At 38.4% G+C, this 18744-nt stretch overlaps 1 long non-coding RNA gene across 1 annotated transcript in view; it reads right to left on the bottom strand.

The window, feature by feature from the left end:
• The window catches only part of LOC110217801 (uncharacterized), a 48767-nt gene extending 32895 nt beyond the window's left edge, over positions 1-15872 (bottom strand). The window contains exon 1 of the long non-coding RNA XR_002327142.2: positions 15545-15872. This is a non-coding gene — a long non-coding RNA (uncharacterized LOC110217801). The remainder of the gene's footprint in view (positions 1-15544) is intronic.
• Positions 15873-18744: the final 2872 nt, after the last annotated feature.

The following is an 18744-nucleotide window of genomic DNA, read 5'->3' as shown; positions in this document are numbered from 1 at the left end:
ACTCCAAAGTAACCAGAGACAAAAAGACCTATATGTACCCAAATATGCATAGCAATATTTCTAATGGAAGGGAAGGAGGAATTTAGTGACAGTTCAGCAGTTGGGGAATGGCTGAATAAATTGTGGAATGTGAATGTAATGCACCATCAGAAATGATAAATTCGAGCTGAGATAAGCATGTAAATTGTATAAACTGATTTTAAAAAGGACCAGGAATACAATAAACACAATGACAATAATAATATAAATGAAAATAATGCAAAAAACGATAGCTGAACTCATTGTAATTGTAACAGCCAAGCTTGGTGCTGAAGAATAGGTGATGAAGCAATACTTCCTATCTCTAGTTAGAGAGGTGGGAAACTAGAGTATAGAAAGTCACATACCTTCTCAGATATGGCCATTTTAATAACTAGTTTTTTAACTGTTTTACTTCGCTGATAGTAAGGGTTAAGTGGGTGGGGAGGTGAGGCATGCAGTACATTGGAAGGTGACTGGTGTTAAAAGGTATCAACAGAACTTTTTCTTTTTTTTTTAAGTAAAAATCAGTGAGAGGTAAAACAAATCTACAGGAGGTTTGTTATGAGGTCCAAGCAAGCCAAGTTATCTCATTAACATTTAAAGATGAAGTTGGAAATACAATAAAAGAACTCTGCTGGCCTTTTCACAGCAACCATTTTTTGATCTATCGTGGTGGAATAAACCACATCTGGAGTCCCAAATCTCAATATTCTGTATTTTTCAAAAAAGCGGAAATGAGTTAAGGGCACACATAAGTCCTTAACATTGTGGCTTCTGTGAGATGGGAATGTGTGAACTTTAGTTCAGAGAAAATTCAGAGAGGTGATATCTAAATACTAGCTCCTAAAAAGCCAGCTTAGCTAGCATTTAGATAGCACTTTAAGGTTTGCAAAGCATGTATTTTTTTTCATTTGATCCTCACAACAACCCTGTGAGGTAGTTGCTATTATTATCCCTGTTTTGTAGATGAGGATTCAAAGAGGATAAGTGATCTGACCAGGGTAACACAGCTAGTAAACATTTGAGGCAGGATTTGAACTCAATTCTTTCTGACTTCAAGTCCAGGGTTCTATCTACTGCTGCACTTAATTGCTACTAAAAGAGAGAAAGAAGCATGGTCATAATACACTGGTGGGCTGTTAAAATAATGCTGTGCTGGAGTACCAGCCACGTATAGTAAACTCATTCCTCTATTGAGCAAAGATTTTAAACTTGATTTTTCCTCTAGCACTCTCTTAGCCCTTATTCTCCTGGTCCAGCTTCTGCTTCAGCATCCCAAACCAGTTCTGGCATTTTCTGACCTCTAATCTGGCTGACCTTCTGACTTGACACCCTACATTCTGTTTTCTCTTGGTTTTGCCTATGACTTACTACTTTTCAATTTCTACTTTCCAATTACTCACAGTTCTGGGAGCTAGATTCCTTCCCCCTTAAGGATAAAGAAACCTATCCCATGGATGGCTAAAGCTCCTGGACATTTACTCTTTGATTTTCTGCCACCTACCAGGACAATATGAAATGAGGTGGACTTTAGGCAGTTTGAAAGAAGTTGGAGCTTAATCAATAAGAAGTCAGTCATCAGGCATTTATTAAGCACCACTATGTGGATGGAGTTGAGGAACCACCTGGCTTGAATAGGTAACTTCCTCCCTTCTCCTCCATCCCACCACCAATAAATAGAAGACTAGGAAGAACATTATAGTGGTTTTAGAAATTTTTTTGTCGTGATCACAAAAACTTGACTGAAGTTTAAAAAAAAAAACAACTATCTGACTTGGTTTCCAAGACCCTGACCTGGGACTGTTCCCATCAGTTCTTAACCAGATCAACAAAGAAGCCTATTTTTACTTGAGAGAAAGGAGGAAAAATGAACCTGCCATTATAAAGCAGTCTGCTTTGATATTTTAGTACCTGCTGCCATCAGAGTCATTTGAAGAATCTGACAGGAAGGAGTCATTTTTTTTTAATTTAAAATGTCATCTAGTGACCAAAGACATTCCTCTTTATTACACCTATAAATCATTCATACCCTCTTCATGACAAAGGGAAAATATACATTTTTCTAATTTTTATTTTATTATGCTAAAAAACCTTTCCTTCCTCACAAAGTAGGAAATGAGAATAATATTTTATGTTAATAGGAATAAAATGTTCCAAATGCACGTGCTATGTAGAGTTCCTATAAAATGATTCAGTGCAAACATTTTTTAACCAACAAAGGAAATGAAACACAAAAAGCCACATTAAAATAACATTGAGGATTTCTGCTTTAACTAGGAACCTGAGAGGGGAGGATTACAGTGGGTGGAATGGGCCTACAGGAAGTAATGTAGTCAGTGGCTCTAATACCATCAAGGGGCTGACTGAGTGACTTCCTTCAGGATTCATTCAACTTCCCCATTCTTTCTCTCTGCCAATAGTCCCAGGGAGGCATTTTTAGGGTGTTAATTATCCTCTCCAGCTTGATCTAAATGCCATCTGGACTAGGCTACCACTACTCCTAGCCCACACCCTGTGAAGGAAGCACAGCCTCTGACCCCGCAGTGCTCCTAGGTCTGCCCAATGCTCTTGGGTTGGGATTGGAGCAGCCACAGAGCAGTCTTACCTGTCTCAGAAAATCTCCTCTAGCCATGAACACAAAAGCTCTGTAGCAATAAGAGATAGAAATAGTGGAAGGAGCACGGCATTTGGTGTCAGAAGACCCAAATTCCATCCAAACTGTACCATTTATACCATATGTGTAACCCTGGGCAAGTTAATTAACTTTTGGAGACCCCAGTTTTCTCATCTATAAAATGAGAGGAGTATGGGCTACATAATCTTTACAGTGCTTTTTAGTTCCAAGTTCCTAGGATTGTACAGTTCCAAAGCACTTTGCGTGCAATATTTTATTTGATGCTTACAGCCACCCTGTGAGGTAATTACCGTTCTCCATTTTTACAGTTGGAATGCAATGGGAGAGCTGAGGCTCCTGAGCGATGTAGTACAGAGCTGTCAAACCCAAACAGAAGCTGATCCCTGAAGGCTGCATATGGACTTAAAAAGCCACAATTATCTATGTTGTATTATATGTTTATTTATTTTGTTAATGTCTCCCAATTATACTTTTTTTAATTTTTTAACATACGGATCACTTCATGAATTTGTTTGTCATCCCAGCACAGGGCCCATGTTAATCATGTGTATCTCATTCCAACTTTAATTTAGTACACATGCTGCCAAAGCAAGCACTCCCAATTACATTTTAATCTGGTTCACAGCAGCAGAGCTTAACACCTCTGGGTAGTGAATGGAGAACCAGACTTAGAGTTAGGAAGGCCTGAGTTGAAATCCTGCCTCAGATACACCTACTAGTCTGGTAACCCTGGGCAAATCACCTAACATCTTTGAGCCTCAATTTCCTCACCTGTAAAATGGGAATAATAATAGTACCTACCTCAGAGGATTGTTGTAAGGAGTCAATAAGACAGTATGTATAAAGCCCTTTGCAAACCTTAAACTGCCATACAGATGTTAGTTATTGTTATTATTATTATATCCTTACTACATGTCCATCACTAGGAATACAAATAGACTCACACACTAATTAGAGGAGACAATATAATGTTGAAATGAAAAAAATGATGAGAGAGGATGGGGAAAGAGAAAGGAAAGGAGGGAAGGGAAGAGAAGGGAAAGGAAGGAAGGAAGGAAGGAAGGAAGGAAGGAAGGAAGGAAGGAAGGAAGGAAGGAAGGAAGGAAGGAAGGAAGGGAGGGAGGGAGGGAGGGAGGGAGGGAGGGAGGGAGGGAGGGAGGAGGAAAGAAGGAAGGAAGAGAGGGAGGGAAGGAGGGAGGAAGGAAGGAAGGAAGAGAGGGAGGGAAGGAGGAAGGGGGTAAAGGAAGAAAGGTTACATGTATTCTAGGAAAGAAAATATTTTCAAACCTTATCAATCATTTATATCTTCATGTGGTGATTTTATCAAAAGTATTCACTAAAAGCAAGTTTTATAAAGGAATGAGGGAGAAAGCATTAGCACCACTGGTAAGAGATTTGAGTATGGAGGGGAGAGAACAGAAATGTCCCCGAAAGAGAAAAAGGGAAAGACAATCAGATATGCCAAAGACAAATTAAACCTCCTTCACATTTTTTCCCTACCCATAGATAGGCACCTCTATGCTCAGTAAGCTCCCAAGTCCTTAACTATTTTTTCCAGCCATTGCAAAGGGCTTCCTGGGGCTTTCTGCCAGGAGACAAGTAAGATGATCTTGACAGTTGTAGACCACTGTACATTTCCAAAGCCTCAGTGATCCTATTAGGTAGATATGGCATGGGTGATAGTTGTTATTTTTCCTGCAGGACTAGAAAGAAACCTTAGCAGAGCGTATGTTCAGTTCATAAAAATTAAAATTCACTAGACACAAGAATACTGAGCATTTGATTTTTTAGTGCCCAAGTAGATATGGCTATAGTAACTGAACAACATAAATAATAAGAAGTACATCAACTGTTACCATATCCCCAAGGGTTTTTCTTTATTACCTAGTATGTGTTATATGAAGAGAGGGTGGTTAATTTGAAATATGAGTTTCTCTGCAATATTCCCTTCCATTCTGAATCTGAGAGGCCTACTGGCTTGAGAGAGGCCTTATGTCACTGGCAGACAATAAGCTTTCAAAGCCATACGTACTGCCTACTAGTTAAGGGAAAGTTATACATACATACATACATGCATACATTCATACACACTATACATGCATATATACATTTATAGTCCCTATTGTGTTTATTATGAACGTATGCTTGTATACATACACATATGCATTATTTGTATGTGTATATATAGGTAGATATATAGAGATTATGTATATAATTACATAATGATAATTATATGATGATAAATATATTATATATTGTATCACATAATGATAAATATGTATATAATGCATTATATATACCTGTATTTATGTATATTCAGACACATTATATATAGATATGTATATATATACTTGTAGTAGGTTATGAAATATATACTATATCATATACATTTGCATGCATAAATATATACATAAATGTGTGGATATGTATAATAATGGTGTGATATCATCAAACATGTCGTTGTTATTGCTTTTCAGTTGTTTAGTCTCCATGGGGAGAATGAATGACGATAATGAGTTCAGTTTGGGACTTATTGATTTGGAGATGGTTCATTTGATTTAAAGCTAGGAGGAACCTTGTTCTAGCTGTTGTTATCACTCGTTCAGTCATGTCCGACCCTTTGAGACCCCATGGACCATGGCGCACCAATCCCTTCAAATTTCTACTATCTCTTGAAGTCTGTCCAAGTTCATATTCATTGTTTCCATGACACTATCTATTCATCTCATCCTCTGCCATCCCCCTTTTCCTTTGCCTTCAGTCTTTCCCAACATCATGGTCTTTTCCAATGAGTCCTGTTTTCTCATTATGTGGCCAAAGTATTTAAGCTTCAACTTCAGTATGTGACCTTCCAGTAAATAGCTTGAATGAATTTCTTTTCAGTATTGACTGATTTGATCTCTTTGCTGTCCAAGGGATTCTCAAAAGTCTTCTCCAGTACCACAATTTGAAAGTATCTATTCTGCGGCACTCAGCTTTCTTTATAATCCAACTCTAACAACCATACATTGCTACTAGAAAAACCATAGCTTTGATTATTTGAACCTTTGTTGGCAAGGTGATGTCTCTCCTTTTTAGTATGCTGTCAGATTTGCTATAGCTTTCCTTCCAAGGAGGAAGCATCTTTTAATTTCATGACTATAGTCACTGTCTGCAGTGATCTTTGAGTCCAAGAATATAAAATCTAACACTGCTTTCATTTCGTCTCCCTCTATTTGACAGGAAGTGATGGGATCAGTTTCCAAAACATTAGTTAGTTATTAAGTTTCAAGCCAGCTTTCACACTCTTCTCTTTCACCCTTATCAAGAGACCTCTTAATTCCTCGCATATCTGAGATTGTGAATATTTCTCCTGGAAACCTTAATTATGGCTTTTGATTCATCTAGCCTGGCATTTTGTATTATGTACTCTGCATGTAAGTTAAATCAATAAAGGTGACAATATACAGCCTTATCATACTCCTTTTTTAATGTTAAGCCAACCTGTTGTTCCATGTTTACTTCTAAGCTTTGCTTTTTGACCTTTCTATGGTTTTTCAGGAGACAAGTGAGATGATCTGGTACTCCCATCTCTAAGGACTCGCCACATTTTGTGGTGATCTACACAGTCAAAGACTTTTGAGCAATCAATGAAGTAGAAGTAGATATTTTTCTGGAACTCCTTTGGTTTCTCCATAATCCAGTAAATCTGGTAATTTTATCTCTAGTTCCTCTGTGCATGTATTTATAGTGTATGTAAGGGGATGGGGTGGGGGGGGGGGTGTTCCATCCTACTGAACAAGCATTTACCGAGTGCTTACTATGTGCTAAGAACTAAGGATACAAAGAAAGGCAAAAAACAGAGCCTCTGCCCTCAAGGAGCTCACATTCCAATGGGGTAGAAGAGACCTCATGCAAATACCTATGTACATACAAGATTCATGTACAGTGTGAATGGAAGGTAATCTCAGAGGGGAAAGCACTAGCAGGGACTGGAGGGACTAGATAAGGTCTCTTGAAGGAGATGAGATTTTAGCTGAGATTTTAAGGTGGCCAAGGAAGCCAGGAAGCTGAGGGGAAGAAGGATAGAATTCCATAGCCAAGAAACAGCCAGTGCGAATACATGGAGTTTGCAGAGGGGTGCATCCTGTGAGAGAACTAGCAAAGTAAGCTAGTGTTGCTGTGTTATAGAGTATGTTGAGGGAGTAAAGTGTTAGAAGACTGGAAAGGTAAGCAGAGTTCCTTGTGTGAGAGGTTTTAAAAGCCAAACAGAGGATTTTATATTTGAACCTGGAGGTAATAGGAAGTCATAGATGTTACTGAATTAAGAGTGGCATGATTGGATCAGTTCTTTATAAAGAACTGAGTGGAAGATTGGTTAGAGTGCAGAGAGCCTTGAGGCAGGGAGACCAACCAGAATGCCTAAACTTTCCATTTGAGCCCCACCAAAAAGATAAGAATGAGATAATAATAATAATAACAATAATAATTGAATACAGGGGCAGTTAGGTGACCCAGTGGATAGAGCATGGGGCATGGAAGCAGGAAGATTTATCTTCTTGAGTTCAAATCTGGACTTCAGACACTAACTAGCTGTGTGACCCTGGGCAAGTCACTTAACCCTGTTTGTCTCAGTTTCCTTATCTGTAAAAAGAGCTAGAGAAGGAAATAGCAACCAATCCCAGTATCTTTGCCAACAAAACCCCAAATTGGGTCATGGAGGGTCAGACATGACTGAAATGAATAAATAACACAAGAACAAACTTAACATAATACTTTGAGATTTTCAAAGTTTGTGTACATTATGATCCCCACAACAACTCTATGAAGTGATATTATAATCATCCCCATTTTACAGAAGAGAAAACTGAGGCTGAGAAAAGTTAAGTGACTTACCTAATGTACAAATCTAGTATATGTCTAAGGTGGGATTCAAACCCAGGTCAGCAAACACCAAAGTTCTTTACTCTATCCACTATAGTGCATTGCTTTTCAAAAGCAGAGGCTATTCTCCAGGCCATCAAATAAATATTCAGTTACTATTTGAGGCAGACAGCAAGATGACAATCAGCCCTAAACTCTTTGTTTCTGGAGTCCATGTAAGTAAAGAGGAATGGACAAATATGAGAAACGTGAGGTTAGAAACAAGAACTGAAAACATATTTTATATGTGGAATGAAGGCAAGTGAAGATTAAGTAGGACACCAAGGTTAAGAACCTTGTAACTGTGAGGATAGTAGTGCCCTTTATAATAATAAGGAAGTTTGGAAGAAGACAGAATGGGAGCTGGGAGGTGGGGATGAAAAATGATGATGTCCTGTTCTGGACATACTGAGTTTGAGATGTCTATGGGATATTCAATTCAAGTGAACGATAGGCAGTTTGGGATGTGGGATTAGAGGTTCAAAGAGAGGCCAGTGCTAGATAAATAGATCTGATGATTGCTTGCATGAAGATGATCACTGAAACCATAAGAGTTAATGAGACCACTAAGCAAGACAGTATAGAGGAAGAAGAAAAGAGGACCAAAGGCATGACCTGGATGAAGAACTAGCAAAGGGCACTGAGAAAGACCGGTCATAAGAAGAGAACAATGTTGTGAAAAACTGGAAAGGATAGAATATCCAGGAGGCAAGACAATGGTGTCAAAGGCTGCCAACAGGTTAAGAAGGATGAGGATTGAGGAAAAAACGCATTAGATTTGACAATGAAGGGCAGGTAGGTGGCCCAGTGGATAAAGCACTGGCCCTGAAGTCAGAAGGATCTGAGTTCAAGACCCGCCTCAGACCAAACACTTGACACTTATTAGCTGTGTGACCCTGGGTAGGTCACTTAACCCCAATTGCCTTAAAAAAAAAAAAAGAGAGAGACAATGAAGCGACATTGGTAACTTTGGAGAGAGAAATTTCAGTTGAATGATGGGGTCAGAAGCCAGGCTGCAGAGGGTTTATAAGTAAGTGAGAAGAGAGAAAGTGAATGTACCTGATATAGACAGATTTCTCAAAAAAATTAGTCACATAAGGGGATGAGGGAAAAAATATAGGATGACAGCTGGCAGCGATGGTCAGATCAAGAGATTTCTTAAAGGTGGGGGAGACGTGGACATGTTTATAAGCAGCACACAAACAGCCAACAGATAGGGAGAGATTGAAGATTAGTGAGAAAGTAAACATAACGGGAGCACCAAGGTGGCTCTGCAGATAGAACATTGAGCCTAGAATCAGGAAGACTCATCTTCACAAGTTCAAATCTGGCCTCAGACACTTACTAGCTGTGTGACCCTAGGCACGTCACTGTTTGTCTCAGTTCCTCATATCTTTACCAAAAACATACCAAAAGGGGTCACAAAGAGTTAAATATGACTGAAAAAGGATTCAACAACAACAAGAGATAACAGAAAGGGCAATATACTAAAGGAGATGGAATGAGATGGAATGGAATCAAGGCTTCATGTAGAGGTTTGTATCTGATTAAGCAGAAGGGCTACCTCTTCAGGTAAAACAGGGATGGAGGAAAAGATAAGAAGAAGGCATCTAAGTGATGAGAGATGAAGAAGAAGGTAATAGATGGAATTATTGGCAAATGCCTTCATTTTTTGGTAAAGTATGAAAAAAGGCACAAAATTGAGAGGTTGAGGAGAGAGATGCCATGGGAGACTTGAGGAGGGATCAAAAATTTTGTAATAGACACTGTGGTAATTTAATGAATTAGGGAAGTGGTAAAGGTTATTATGTTCAAGTCCCCTAATATGACGATGGAGGGAAAGACTGTAAACCAATCACCGAACTCATTGAGGAAAGAAGGAGAGTGATCTGGGGATTGGCAGATAACCACCAGAATCCTATTTAGGTGCTACATTTGGATTGAATGAACCTCAGAGGAAGAACAGTTTCTCAACAAAAGTGGTTAAGGGAGATTTTGGAAGTAGTAATGGAGTGCAAGGAATATTCTGGCTCACCGGTTGAGTGGGGGAATAGAGGTGAAAGGGTACAGTATGAGTGAAAGTGTAATTGGTCTTGTAAAGAATGGCCAGGGATGCCATGTCATTCAGAAGGTAGCTATATCTCAGTAAGAGCCAGAAGACAAAGAAAGTAAGAAAGGAAAAAGTTCAAGATGTTGTAAGATGAGAGTGTGTTAACTATGGAGTCAGCATTCTAAAAAGTGGAATCAATGGGTAGACAAGGTGTGAGACATAGATATGATGTGAAATGTGGAGGGAGAGGGAGTAGCACCGAGGGTATGGGAGTGACAGAGAAGGCAGTGGGTTTTTTTTATTTAAATAATTTTTAGGAAACTATCAAAGTGTACTGAGTAAAATCAGTAACTGTGAAAGAATGCTCTTCAAGAGAAGTAGACCCAGTGATATCTGCTTGATTTTGAGGTGAGATTACATGTTAATTGATAGGAACAGAAACCATACTATATTCATTTGTGGTCTTAAAAATAGACTAAAAATTCCTTGAGAGCAGAGATTGTTTCACTTTTATATCTGGATCCTCAGAGCTTCACATAGTACACAGTATGCAGATCTGGAACATATCAGGTGCTTAAGAAATAATTAGGGCAGATAGGTGGTACAGCGGATAGAACACTAGACCTGGAATCAGGAAAATCTGCCTCAGATTCTTACAACCTGCGTGACCTTGGGCAAATCACTTAACCCCTATTTGCCTCAGTTCCTCACCTATAAAATGGGGACACAGTGGAGAAGGACATGGCAAACCATAGTTGTTGAACGTCAGGAAGGATCACATCTCCTGAGCCTCAGTTTTTTATCTGTAAGATGGGAATGATGATAACGTACTATCTACTTTATAGAGTTACTAAAAGGATTTATGAAAACCTTGCAGCCACGTATGAGTATGTATCACATAGCTACTATCAGGTAAGAGAAAAAGATAACTGATCCCTTAACAATTCACCCCACCCCAGCCTAGCTAGGATACAGCCACAAAAAGTAAGAGGTAGATGGCATGGTGTTGAACGATGAAAACAAATGAATAAGACACAAAGAACTCAGCAAACACTGAGAGCTGTGGCCTACCAGAAAAGATACTGTGCCCAGGTGGGAACAGCATGAGGACTCCAGAAGGAGAAAAAAAAGGGTCCCTTCAACAGTGGAAGACTTGCCCTGACTACACGACTTCTTCATATGTACACTTCACTACTGGTATACTCTAAACTTCTATTCACACTTTTGACTGACACTGTTTATTCATTGGGAAAGTGTTCCCTAGGTGTATGAGGGACATGCTTTGTAGCTGCTTTTCTTATAATGCCATTTTAGTAAATGCCTTTGCTTTAAGATGAGCATGTCTACTGTCTGACTCTAAAAGTTAAGCTCACTTGTAGGGACTTATGACCTATAACTTTTCAAGTAATCTTAATCTACAGAGAACTTTGAAACCTTAGAATAATCACCCAATCTGCAAACCTGTGCAGATTGAGCTGGGGAGAAGGCTTCAGAAAAGGTAGTACATAAGTGTGGGCTATTAATAATTGTCATCATTATCATCTATAGGACTAAGCTTCACGAGAGGTTGTTGTTGTTGTGGGTGTTATTGTTGAGTCATTTCTGACTCTTCATGACCCCATTTGGGGTTTTCTTGGCAGAGATGCTGGAGTGGTTTACCATTTCCTTCTCCAGATCATGTTACAGATGAGGAAACTGAGGCAAACAGGGTTAAGTGACTTCCCCAGGATGACGTAGCTAGTAAGTGTCTGAGACACGAACTCATAAAGATGTCTGTCTGATTCTAGGCCCAGTACTCTATAATTGTGCCATCTACTTACCCCAACATGAGAGTAACGATCATTTATTATGTAAGCATTGTATCTCCTCCATCTCCTAGCAAAGTTTTTTGAACATGTTGAATACTTAATAAACATTCTTTAAATTTCATTTAATCTATCACTTTTTGGATGGAACTATCAACCAATAGACATGTATTAAGTACCTACTAAGTTCTAGGCATTATGCTAAGTGTTGGAGATACAAAAAAAGAGACAAAAGACAGTCCCTGCCCTCAAGAATCTCAAAATGAGATGGAGGATACAGCAAACCAATAAATATATATATACAAACAGGCTATACACAGGATACATGGGAAAGCACTAGAATTAAGAGGGGTTGGGAAAGACTTCCTGTAGAAGATGGGATTTTAGCTGGACCTTAAAGGAAGCCAGGGAAAGCAGCAGGTATAGATGAGGAGAGAGACTATTCTAGGCATTGGGGACAGCCAGAGAAAATGCCCAGAGCCAAAAGATGGAGTGTCTTGTTTGGGGAACAGCAAAAAAGCCAGCATCATTGGATTGAAGAAGAAGATGAGATTTACCAGGAACTAGGGAAAAGAAAATCTGGATTTTTCTTGTTTTGATCTTTTAATCATAACTAAAGAGATAAAATCGTTGATCTGTAGGGGAAGGAAGGGAGCAAAGCAGCTACTGTTGCCACTAGACCAAATGAGATTAGTAGCCTCTCTACTGATCTGAGTCTGACCATGGATAGCATATAAAACCAAGGAGAGCCAAAGCCTCTGGTTGGGTATTTATACTGGTCTATTTTGGTGTGTTTTTCCAACTATTAACAGAAGGAAGAATAAGATCACCAAGAAACACCAATTTGTGACTAGGGCAGGGTGGTTGGTGTTCTCAGGAAAGTCTTGCATGTGGGATTTTGTGTCCTATGTTAAAACAAGCTGGTGGTAATGTATGTATTGGGAAGAGGGCAAATGAAAACAGATTCCCCATGATTAAGGGGAATCTCTTGAGTACCTCACGAATGGAAAAAAAAGGGGGGGGGCCTTCAAGCAATCAAGAGCTGTGAATTATCCCTTTGGCATGTGTCCTCTCTAGCTTGAGATCAATTTCCCCTGGACTCTGTACATACTTTTAAGAGAATGTGTCACAGGCTTTTGTAGGAGTATTTTATAGCAATTATTCCTATTTTGCCAACTTAGTATTCATTTCTAAAAGCTAGTTAAAGCTGGCTGACTAAATTGATTCTCAACTAATAATCTGGGGAGAAATTACACTGGTGTGGACTTGAACCAATGGCACCAGAAAGCCATTGTTTTGCCCCTCAAGGGTATCCCTACAACTTCAAAGGAGAAATGTAGCCAGTCTAGCTCTGGGAACACAACTTGATGATTGCTGAGCATATAGAAAAGGAAATGATTATCACAAAGAGCCAGCTTGGTTTAATCAAGAATGGGTCATGCCAGACTAACCTTACTTACTTTTTTTGATACAGTTACTAAGCTGATTCCTCAAGGGACTGTTGCAAGATATCACTTACCGAGATTTTATTAAAAGATTTGATAAAGTATCTAATACTTATTCTTATAGAAAAAAATGAAGAAAAATACTGATGATAATACAATTAAATGGATTTTAAACTAATTGAATTTGTTGGAATTGAAAGTTAGTGATGCAATGACAATTTGTCAAGAGTGCTCCTCCAGTGGACTGCCCCAGGGATCTGTACTTGGCTCTCTACAGTTTAATATTTTTTTAGTGACTTGGATAAAGGCATAATGATGTGCCTCTTTAAGGCACTTTTTAGATGCACTTTTAAGGCACCTCTTCAAGATGACACAAAACTTAAAAGGACATTGGATGGAAGAATTCAGATCCAAAAGGATCTTGACAAGCTAAAGAATTGGGCTGAATCTAATAAGATAAAACTCAATAGGAATAAATGTAAATTCTTATACTTGGGTTCAAGAAATCAACTTTACAAGTACAAGATGGGAGAATAATGGTTAGACACTTTTTGCCAAAAAAAAAAAACCCTGAGAATTTTTAGTAGTCTGCAAACTCTATACAGGTCAACAACATGTTATGGCATTTAAAAAAAATGCAATCTTAAACTACATTAAGAGAGTTATAACTTTCTAGAAATAAGAATCTACATTCTCTCCAGATCAGAACATACCTGGAGTATTGTGTTCAGTTTGGGGTATGACAGTTTAGAAAGGATATTGATTAGCTGCAGAGTGTGCTGAAAAAGGCAACTTAAGATGGTAAAAGGCATTAAGTCCATTTATGATCAACTGAAGGACTACGGGATATTTAACCTGAAAAGAGAAGATCTGGGGGAGGAGGGGAAGGATAACTCTGTTTAAGTATTTGAAAGATTATAACAGGGAAGAGACTTGTTCCATTTGTCCACAAAGAGTAGAATTAGAAGCAGTGGCTCGTTATTTCAAAGAGGAAAAAAATGTTAAAACTTTCTAGCAATTGGGGCTATTCCAAAATGGAATTGGCTATGTCAGGAGGTAGTAAGTTCCTCTTCATATGGAGACCTTTAAGCAGTTAGAGGATGACCACATATCAGGCTAATAATAGTAGGGATTCCCTTTGGGCAATAGACTTGATGGCCACTGAATTCTTTTCCAACTCTAAAACTGTGTGACTGTATTTCTGCTCCCATCTTCCGATATTCCAAATCAGAATGTAATAAATGTCAGATTACTTAGCTAATGAATTACAATCAATAAATATGTCACAATAGATATGCGATTTGGTCATCATGTAGAACTCCCTGTCTGGCAATACCCTTTGCTGAGAACAGATGGTGATGATCTATGACTTATTAGATAAATTGTAGGGAGGTGCCTAGGGAACACAGAGACTAAATGACTTGCCTGTGCTCACATACCTGGTCATTGTAAGAAGTGGAATTTGAACCCAGGTTTTCCTGACTCCCAATCAAGCACTCTATCCATCATTCAACAGTGTCTATAAATTCATACATACACATATATGATTTGAATTTATTTGAAAATAAACAAACAGCATGAAATTCATCTGTCATAAATATAGGCAATACTAAATGTATTTTTTCTAAAAATGATATATTTCACTAGAGAGATACTTAAAGTTTTCCATTTCACGCCAAGGTGAGTTTAATACCTCTGTAATCTACAGCATATGGATCTTGTGACATTATACAGCATTTGCATCCCAATGAAACAGCTCATTAATCAAATGCTCCATTGTAACCTCAAATCATAGGAAACCACAAAATATGCTAGAGAAGTAAAGTTATTTGAGCTTGGAATGGTTCCTTTTAAAACAATATTTGTTGGTTAATTTTAAACAGTGGTCACAAGTACAAAAGACATTAGTCTATTAAGATATAGCTCAGGGCCAAAGCAGAGCCATCAAAGAGACATAATGTAGAATACATTATTTTTTTTCCCTGAATTTTGGTTACCATTCCCTTCAATTGGCTTTAGTTGTTGTCTTCGAACAAGGCCAAAACAAGATCTTTTGGTAAAAGAGCATCTAGTTGTTCTTAATTAGCAAATTTCATCAGAGTGAACAAAATCCCTTCCACAGTAATGAAAGAACTATGTATGTGATTGTTGAGCCACTGCTGGTGACCTGTGAAACATCATGCAAAACAGCTGAGAGGCTGAAGAACTAGAGATGGGCAAAAAAAATTGTCCCAATTTTCAAAAAAAGGAAGACCGTAGAGTTTTCAAACCACAAAGAGTGAGCTTGCTTTTTAGTTCTTGCAAAATTCTAAAATATGTTATTTTCTAAAATTCTGAACATAAATACCAAATAAAATGATTATTTCCATATATAAAGTAGAATAGAGAAAGAAGATTATACACGTGTAACAGTCCTCAAAAGACTCAGACCCCATTTCTTCCCAGCTGAAAAAGCTAGAAATGAAACCAAGCTCAAGAACAAAACTCCAAATGTACTAGGAGAAAAACTGACCTTTCAGTACTGATCTCAAGTTGGCTTCCTCTCTTCCCAAGATAGAAAGAAATACCAATTTCAGTGTCTTTTCAATGGTTATTATACTTGAAACCATGAATCCTTCAAGTACAGCTTACTTTTCTTTGTAAGTATATTGCGAGGTCCTAGCCTCGCGGGCTGCCTGCTTCTTACCTTTCCCGGTCTTCGGACGTCTCCGGCCCTAACCCCCTTGGATTAGGGAATTCCTTAGGATAGGGAATACGATCAACAGAGCACCCGGACAGCGGAATTGGTTGCTCAGGTAATTATTGCTAACAACTACATTCTTAAAGTAGGCACTTTTTCCTCGCCACGGAGGTGAGCTAAGCTAAGGCTGAATAAGGGACTGCCCCCTGCTTCCGGCTCCTGTGTTTATATCCCCTTCTAGGGTCCTCCTACTGCGTGGGCGGGTTCACTGGGGAGCCGAACCCGTTGGATGATGCTGTCTCGATACCTTGGCCCCAGCCTTAGCCCACGTGGCAGTAACTGGTCCTGGCCTCGTGGGCAGAGACAACATCTGGGTGTCTCACCCTGGTAACCTACTCCACCCCCAGGACCCAACAGTATATGACAATCTCAACATGAAACTTTCAAAGCTATACTACTTAGGTGTGTTTCCTTCTGACTTTCCTTCTGTTCTTTTCTTTGTATTGTGAAAAATACTGCTTTTATGTCCTTTTCTTTCTTTCCTTATTTTTAACAACTTATTGCTAACCTCTCCTCTCCGTGCCACCCTTCTCCAAATTAAAAAGACCAAGAAAAATAAAGCTCATGTAATAAATATGCATAGTCTAGAAAAACAAAACCCTATATTAACTATGTCCACAAATGTATGCCTCATTCTGCACCTGGAGTCCATCACTTCTCTATCATGAGGCAGTTCAGGTGCTTTATCAGTAGTCCTCTGGAGTCATGGTTAGTTATTGCATTGGTCAGAGTTCTTAAGTCTTTCAAAGTTGCTTTTCTTCATGAGGTTGTAGTCATCGTGCTAATTGTTTTCTGGCTTACACTCATTTCAATCTGTATCAGTTCATATGAGTCTTCACGAGTTTCTTTGAAGAAATCAGAAAATTAAAAAAAAATTGTCCCTTTTTTCATTCCTTATGGTGCAATCATGTCCCATTACATGACATACCATAGTTTTTTCATCAGTTTCCCAATTGATGGGCACCCCTTTAGAGTTAGGAATAATTTGTGAACCACTTAAGAAAACTGACCACCTCTAGCCATCATGGATTCATCAAAGCAGCTTTTGCCAGACAAGATTCATTTTCTTTTTTCACAAGGCTAACTGTTCAGAAGAATGCTACAGATAGCATTTACCTTGAGTTCAGCAACGCAATGAACAAAACATCACATAATCTCTTGCTGGACAAGATGAAAAAGTGTAAACTGAATGACAAAGTACTCAGTGGATTTGGAGCTGATTGAATTATCGGACACAAAGAATAGTGATTAAAGGATTGATGTCAACCAGGAGGGAAATTTCTCATGAGTGTAACAGAATTTTGTCATTTTATTGATGACTTGTATAAAGTTACAAATATCATACTTATCAAATAATGCAGATATCTTGAAGCTTAGAGAAATAACTCATATTGGCTGTCAGAATCAAGATCCAAAAAACATCTGAAAAGACCACAACACTAAGACAAATCTAATAGTATGGAATTTAATTTTTTAAAATGTAAAGTGTTATACTTGGGTCAAAAAAAAAAAAAGCTGCATGAGTATAGGATGGAGGAAACTTAGCTAAACAACAATTTCTCTGAACAATACCTAGAGAAAGTAGAAAACAAATATTTGATATGACTTAATTGTATCACATGACAACCAAAAAAGCTAATACATCTTAGGTTGCATTGGTAGAAACATAATACTCACCACAAGGGAATTCATAATCTTACACTAAAATTCCCTTGGTAAGACCACATCTGGGTTATTCTTATTCATTCCAACTGGCCTATGTTGACAATCTGAATTAGCTTATCCATAGGATGGAAACCACAAATGCTGGTTTTGTTGTTGTTGTTTGTCCTTCATTCTTAAAGAGGACCAATCACATTAGGAGGGTGATGTCTTGACTTGCAAATGAATTGTATTTAAGTGAGGCAAGGCTATGCAAAGTCACCTGCCTCACTCTCTCCTCCAGAGTCGTTGGAGTCCAGTGGCAACACACAAGTCAGGATGACTGGCGATGGCCTCAGATGCAGTGGGAGACCTTGGCCTTTTTAAACTGAGGTCTTTCCCAGGTCTCAGTTTGTCTGAGGCAACACCCATTTGGAAATTAAAGGCTAGGTAAGAATTGAGGCAAAAGATCAGCAACTATAATACCAGAGGCTCGAAACCAGCTGATACAAATATCACTTGAAAGAATCGAGGTTATTTCACCTTGAAAAGGGGGTAGAACCTATGGAGGGATAGGAGTTATCTTCAAGTACCTAAAGAGCTAACACATGAAAGAGATTACACTTGTCTTGCTTGGCCCCAGAGGGCAGAATTAGAAGCAGTGGGTAGAAATTTCAAAGAGACAGATTTCGCTCAATAAAAGGAGGAAAACATCTTTTAATAATTAGAACTAGTTTGAACTAAAATGGACTGCTTCCATAAATAGTGTGTTTTCTCTCTAGCATCCATTAAAAATAGGAATTGGCCTCTTGTGGAAGATAATGTAGAAGGGGGACTTCTAATCAGGTAACAACAGTACATATGTGCATAAATCACTTCATAAATCACCTTTCTGTACTATAGCCATGTGATATAGCTTTTACTTACACTATTCCCATTATACAGATGAAGAAACTGAGACTTGAGAGAGTAAAGGATTTATCTATTGTTATAAGCCAGTAAATGGTAAAGCTGAGGCTAAAACACACATCTCCTAACTGAAAAATCCAGCATTTTCCAACCACTATACCATGCTGTCTGCCTAGAATGAACTGCACACTAGATTCTTTCTAAGGCCCCTCATAACTTTAAGTGTCTGAGATATGTAGATAAATTAGTATCTACTCAATTGTTGGAGGGTTCATGAAAAGAAATAAATTAGAATTTTACCCTCACATCAACTCTCACAAAGCCTAATCAAGCATTCAGCCTATCATAAGCCCCATTCAATTTCTAGCAACAGATCAATCAGTCGAACTTATTAAGTGCCTACTATGTGCCACCGGGGATATAAATACAAAAAATGAAACAGTACCTTCCATAACAAATTTACATTCTATCAGGAGAGAGATTGAGAAAACATGTGGACAGATATAGTTGGGAAGTTTTGTATATACAAATATTTCTGTTTGATTAAGTATGTATATACAAAGTGTATACACATCTGTTTGTGTTTACACATTACA

The sequence above is a fragment of the Phascolarctos cinereus genome, unplaced genomic scaffold, assembly GCF_003287225.1.
Source record: "Phascolarctos cinereus isolate Bilbo 61053 unplaced genomic scaffold, phaCin_HiC Scaffold_3;HRSCAF=262, whole genome shotgun sequence".
Taxonomy (NCBI): domain Eukaryota; kingdom Metazoa; phylum Chordata; class Mammalia; order Diprotodontia; family Phascolarctidae; genus Phascolarctos; species Phascolarctos cinereus.
The sequence above is the reverse complement of the archived record's forward strand: the minus strand, read 5'-3'. Positions and strand labels throughout refer to the sequence as shown.